The sequence below is a fragment of the Bison bison genome, unplaced genomic scaffold (assembly GCF_000754665.1).
Source record: "Bison bison bison isolate TAMUID 2011002044 unplaced genomic scaffold, Bison_UMD1.0 scf7180017850050, whole genome shotgun sequence".
In the NCBI taxonomy this organism is placed as follows: domain Eukaryota; kingdom Metazoa; phylum Chordata; class Mammalia; order Artiodactyla; family Bovidae; genus Bison; species Bison bison.
In genome coordinates, this window is record NW_011480623.1 from 10,372 (window position 1) to 17,209 (window position 6,838).

General features: G+C 38.5%; 1 pseudogene; it reads left to right on the forward strand.

Moving 5' to 3' along the window:
* Positions 1-5,583: 5,583 nt before the first annotated feature.
* On the forward strand, positions 5,584-6,433 carry LOC104994684 (annotated as a pseudogene).
* Positions 6,434-6,838: the final 405 nt, after the last annotated feature.

The window sequence follows — 6,838 nt, forward strand, 5'->3', positions numbered from 1 at the left end:
TCTCAGGGAACTCAAACATGGGCTCTGTATCAACCTAGAGGGGTGGGATGGGGAGGGGGATGAGAGGAAAGTTCAAAAGGAAGAGGATATATTTATACCTATGGCGGATTCATGTTGAGGTTTGACAGAAAACAACAAAATTCTGTAAAGCAATTATCCTTCAATTAAAAAATAAATATTTTAAAAAAGAAAAAAAACGTATTGTGTATAAATCATGCCATATTTTCTCTTAGCACAGCACAAGATATTCTGAGGAAGGATGGACATGGTTTAAACTTTCATGTCCAAAAGGGCATAAAAAGTCGTAGTCATGGTAGCAACTCTTCAGCTCTCAGCAGGGAAATAGTATACGTATTGAATACTTACTGTATTCCTATATAGAGCTGTAGGGGGAAAACTGCTTCAGGGATAGCTTCTTATGTCTTTGGAAATAGAAAGTAGAGAAATAAATATCAAATACTGATGAGTTACATATAAAAGTCAATTCTATAAAGGATATAAATTGTAACAGTTTTAATTAGCCTTGAAGGTTAGTCAGGGAGAGTCTCTCAGATGTATGATGGAACAGACCACTCAGATGTATGATGGAACAGACCACCATGTATCATTATGTCTGAGATATGAAAGGAAATCTTAAAGTTGGTGAAAGAAATAAAAGAAATGAGGGAAGTGAAGGAGGAAGGGGGGAAGAAAAGTAGTGTCTGTAGATGAAAATGCAGCCCAGCAGACACACTGACAGCAGCCTTAGAGATTCTGAGTAGAGAACCCAGCTAAGACTGCCTGCAATCCTCAAAATAATGGATCTGGATGAACTTGATATTCAGGATCATCTCAGAAATAATCACATCTGAGCTGGTTTGTAGACAAGATCACATTGTACATAGTTCCAAGGGTCGAGACTCAGATATTTGTGAGTGGTCTAGATATCTTAGAGAGGCAAAACTAACCAACTGCCCAGCCAATTACTTCCTCATAATAGATAAAATGCAGCCTTCTGTTGTCCTCACTTAGTGGCCTAGCTGACATTATATTATCTAGCTGCAAGGATTAATGAATCCAGTGATTAAAAACATGGCTTGCTAGGATATTAAGGATAATAAGAAAAAAAAAACAGTTATATTTTGTTAACAAATTACAATGCATCTGCATACTTTGCTAAATGTTTCACTTTTGTCATATTGTGAGTATAGCCCCAAAGTGGATATGGTTTATTATACCCCATTTACAGAAGATAAAATTAAGCCTCAGAGGACTATCCATTCTCAGACCTAGAGCTATGATTAGAGTACTTGCCTCTTACATTCTTGGAGAAGGAAATGGCAACTCACTCCAGTATTCTCACCAGGGAAGTCCCATGGACAGAGGGGCCTGGTGGGCTACAGTCCATAGGGTCACAAACAGTAGGACACAACTGAGCAGATACACACACTCTTTCATTCCAAAACACAGTCTCTTCATAGAACACCATGAGGAAACAGGCTGAAACTAATAATGAAACTTCTATTAAAGGGCAATAAGTTGAGATCAGTTCCCAAACCAGATAGGTGCAATCTCTCCTTCTCCTACTTATCTATCTACAAAGAAAATTCCTTACACAATATTTTTTAAAGAAATGAATACCAGATATTTTTCTCTAGATAAATGGATAAATTCTGGTATACCAATACAATGGAATGTCATTCAGGAATAAAAATAAGTGAGTTAATCAAGCCATAAAAGATATTGGAGAAATTTAAGTGTATATTGCTAAGTGGAAGAAGCCTATATGAAAAGCCCACAGTACAGTATGATTCCAATCAACTACAGAACATTGTGGGGGGAAAAAAGCTATAGAGAATGAAAAAGATCAGTGGTTGTCAGAGGGGTTAAAGGGAAGGAAGGATAAGTAGATAGAACACAGGGGATCCGTAGGACAGTGAAGCTATTTTGTATGATGCTGTAATGGCAGATGCATGCCATTATACATTTGTCAAGACTCATAGAATATATAACACAAAGAGTGAATCCTAATGTATAAACTATGGATTGTAGTTAATAAAGTGTCTATATTGGATCTTCAATTGTAACAAATGTATCACACTAATGTAAGAGGTTAAGATTAAGAAAGAGCTGGGTGGATAGGGTATGGGGGACATACATAAACTCTGCAGATTCTCATATTTTCTGAAAATCTAAAACTGCTCTATAAGGTAATATATATGAATTTTTGAAAGCTTCATTTGAAAAATGAGAGTTCTTCAAATATTCTATCATACTTTCACCTCAGTGAAATGTTAACACATGCTGATAAAGAACAAGTGGTAATGTACAGACATATATTTTGTCTTTGTTATGAAAGTAATGAAAGTGAAAGTCGCTCAGTCATTATCCGACTCTTTGCAACCACGCGGACTATATGTAACCCATGAAATTTTCCAGGCCAGAATACTGGAGTGGGTAGCCATTCTCTTCTCCAGGGGTCTTCCCAATCCAGGGATCAAACACAGGTCTCCTACATTGCAGGAGGATGCTTTACCAGCTGAGCCACCAGAGAAACCCTCGCGCCTAACTTTTTGCAATTCCATGGACAATACCATGGAATTCCCCAGGCCAGAATACTGGAGTGGGTAGCCATTCCTTTCTCCAGGGGATCTTCCCAACCCAGGGATGGAATCCAGATCTCCTGCATTGAAGGAGGATTCTTTACCAGCTGAGCCACCAGGGAAGCCCTAGGGAAGCTTAGGTTGCAGAGAAGTCAAGCAATAGGAAACCCTCTGAGTGTGTGTGTGTGTGTGTGTGTGTGTGTTTTGTTGTTGTTTTTGTATTATTTCAGGCTTGAATATTAAGCTGGCAAAATGGCAGAGCTGTTGCTCAGAAGTGGCTCTGGGGTAGAAATTATCAAATGCAGTTTAAAACTGGAAAACCTAATTTCCCAAGTATGAAAGGATTAGTCAGCTAATCCAAATACTAACTGTGGGTTTCAGTTATAAAATGAGTCACTCAGCATGTAAAATACCCAAAAGACTTCTCAGCCCAGAGGTTATTCCCTGGTCTGTTTTCATGGATATCTATGCACAATACAGATAAACCTATAAATATATTTATTTTTCTGTATCCTTATAAGCTAGACATTTCTTTTTGTCTATGACCTGGCAATATCACTGTGAATATACAAAGAGTATATTTAACACTGTCTTTTTTTATGTTCCAATCATTTATAAAAACCATGCATCTGAAAGGTAAATTAGAACAGTTTCGTGGTTATAACTGTGAATTCTGTCATTAGGATCCCGGGATTTTATAGCAGGCTTTACATACTCATTAGTGATGTGACCTTGAGAAAGTCCTCCAATGTCTGAGTTCCGTTCAATGTAAAACTGGGATACCAATAATAATCAGGAATTTGTGATCATTTAATTAGACAATCCATGTAAAGTGGTTAGAACAGATTTTAGGGAACACTTAGCACATAATAAGGCTGGATACAAATTTGAAATTATTATTTTTACCAGTTCTGTTGTACTGTCCATTCCTATGCTGGTATCTGATATGTCTTGCATGTAAACATGCTGATATTTTCTGTGTGTGTTATACAGCAAAGCCAGGCACTACTAGGACATAGCCGCAAAAAAGAAGGAAAGCTTCAGTCTAGTGAAGTTAATAAAATTATGGATATACCTCCACAGTTTTAATGAAACAACCATTCAAAATATCCTTTCTTGGAGTTTTCATTAAAAGCTCCTTTACCTAATCTGTGTGTTTGCCTCTTGATGAGAAGTTTTGTTTTTTCTTCCTCACCTGAATTTCATGAAAGGAGGGAGAGACAGAGAGAGAGAGAGAGGAGGATAAATTTATGTTGATAATTTGGTAATGTGCCCTACGTCCTTCATAAGGATTCAGGTAATGTGAAAAGGATTTCAGTTAACTCAAGAGAGGATTGTCAGGTATCTTGAAATGCAGGGTAGTTTTCCATCTGCTAAATGGTGTGACAGCCTCACATGAGAGTGAAGCGTGGGCAGATCCCAGATTTTTGTTGTTGTTCTTCTTCTTTTTAGATGGAATATTGTTTATTATCCATCACTTTAAACATGCTAAGAGTTGCAGTCAGAAAGTGTTGATTTATGTATATGATGCTTTTACCAAATGTACCGCTTTGGGCTACAAACATGACCAACTGGATTTATGTTCTATGGATCTGAATAATGGATAATTTCAAATGAGGGATTTTTGAAAATCTACTTTATAATTTTTGATATATTAAGAGCAAGAACTGCTACTACTAAAGAAAAGTAGCTGAAATTATGTCTTAATCTTTTATTTGTGAATAAAAGATTGCAGTCACTCTACTGTTTGGAAATTTCTTTCAACAATGCTACTACTGCTGCTAAGTCACTTCAGTCGTGTCTGACTCTGTGTGACTCCATAGACGGCAGCCCACCAGGCTCGCCCGTCCTTGGGATTCTCCAGGCAAAAACACTGGAGTGGGTTGCCATTTCCTTCTCCAATGCATGAAAGGGAAAAGTGAAAGTGAAGTCGTTCAGTCGTGTCCAACTCTTCGCAATCCCATGGACTGCAGCCCACCAGGCTCCTCCATCCATGGGATTTTCCAGGCAAGACTACTGCAGTGGGTTGCCACTGCCTTCTAGGTACTGAATAACAGTGTGCTTTGACTTTTTTCAGTGATCTACTTGCTCTAGTAAGATCATTCAGTACTCTGAGTTTTGTTTGTGTTCTCTGAACCATTTCTTGTATCTTGAGAGCTAGTGTTATGATGGTATAGATAACACTACAACTTTTGCACAGCAGTTTAAATGGCATGTTAATATGAACATTATCATCAAGAGTTAAGATGAAGGACACATGAGTAAATTTTTTTTTTTTTTTTTATTGTGGGAAAACTTAAACCAAGGGAAATATCTCATACCCTCAGGATGGAAAATAAGAATTCAACCTTTCATGCTGCCTTCAATTCTTTCTTTATCAGTCTACCATCCAACCCATCTCCTCCCATTAAATTTGTCCAATGAAGAATAGAATATTAATTCTCTCCAATATTCTATTCAGTGTCACCAAGACAAAGGAGAGAGAAAAATTACCTTTTCAGTATTTAAGAATTTATTACCAAATTAGAGGGAAACACTATATACACAGAACTGTTAAAGGTTCAAAAGACATGCATAAATTGTATAGTTATAACAACTGGCATTACAAAAATTCAACTCAACTCTTTTTTGATTCACAAATTTTTTTCACAGATAAAAAATGTTCCATAAAAAGGAACTGGTTTGCCCATGATCATTCTTTTTTTTTTTTCATTACTTTGCTTTCGTCCATTATCATGCCAAAATTAATGGTTCAGATTTGACTAAGCTAAAGGAATAAATGCTCTTTTTTGCAGTTATTTACTCTGGCTCTTTTCCTTCTATTTTTCACATAAAAGACTTAGGCCACTTCTCTACAACAACATCAAACTATATATCCCCTCCCCTCACTGCCTCCTTGCTGACTGGCGTCCCAGGATTAGAAGATTTCCATATTTGGATTTCCACCCCTTTCAGCTTCATGTACCATTTGGCTGTGACAGGCAATGGCCTGGTTATGGTGATGGTGATCTGGGACAGAAGCCTCCATGAACCCATGTATCTCTTCCTGGCCATACTAGCTCTCAATCATGTTCTACTTTGTACCGTCACAGTGCCCAAAATGCTTCTTATCTTTTGGCAGGGCCCTTCCATATCAACATTCTCTGCCTGTCTCACGCAGATGTTTTATGTTCATGCTCTGTTTCTCTCTGAATCTGCTGTCCTACTGGCCATGGCTTTTGACCGCTATGTGGCTATCTGTGCACCACTCCATTATACCACCCTACTTACAGGCTCTCTCATTAGCAAAATGGTCCTGGCTCTGGTGGCTTGAAGTGGTCTGGCTGTGGTCAGCCCTGGCGTCCTACTTATTCTCCGCCTGGACTTCTGCCAGAGCAACATCATTCACCATACTTACTGTGAGAACATGGGCATTGCCAAATTGGCTTGCAATAGCATTGTCCCTAATAGCATTTATGGGCTCACTGCTGCTTTCCTCACCACAGGACTGGACTTTGTCCCTATCTTCCTGTCCTACTGGTTAATCTTGAGAACAGTCTTGCGACTGCCTTCTAGGGAAGCCCGGACAAATGCCTTTGGAACTTGTGGAGCCCATACATGTGTCATCCTGATATTCTACAACTCTGGCCTTCTTTTCCTTCTTTACTCATCGCTTTGGACACCATGTACCCAAGCATGTCCTTACCCTCCTGGCAAATCTGTACTTACTGGTGCCGCCTACCATGAACCCCATTGTTTATGGGGTAAAGACAAAAGGTTGTGAGTGCTATGACTCTGTGCCCAACCTAAACCATCCAAGCGTAATAAAGCAACAAGGAACAGGGGAGTCAAGGATTGAGATACAGGTTTAAATGTCAAGTATAAATCAATTTGGACAGATTTATTCCTGCAACACCTACACAATGAATAAAGCTTTAAAAATTTGTATTTCTAAATGTCATCTTCCAGATATTGGGTAAAGAGGAAGCTAACAAGGAACTGCTCAAGTACCACTGAGAATTATTTCAACATAGAAGGCAAACCATTCAATATCACAGTAATCCAAGTCTATGCCCCAACCACTAATGCTGAAGAAGCTGAAGTTGAACGGTTCTATGAAGACCTACAAGACCTTTTAGAACTAACACCCAAAAATAATGTCCTTTTCATTATAGGGGACTGGAATGCAAAAGTAGGAAATCAAGAATCACCTGGAGTAACAGGCAAATTTGGCCTTGGAATACGGAATGAAGCAGGGCAAAGACTAATAGAGTCTC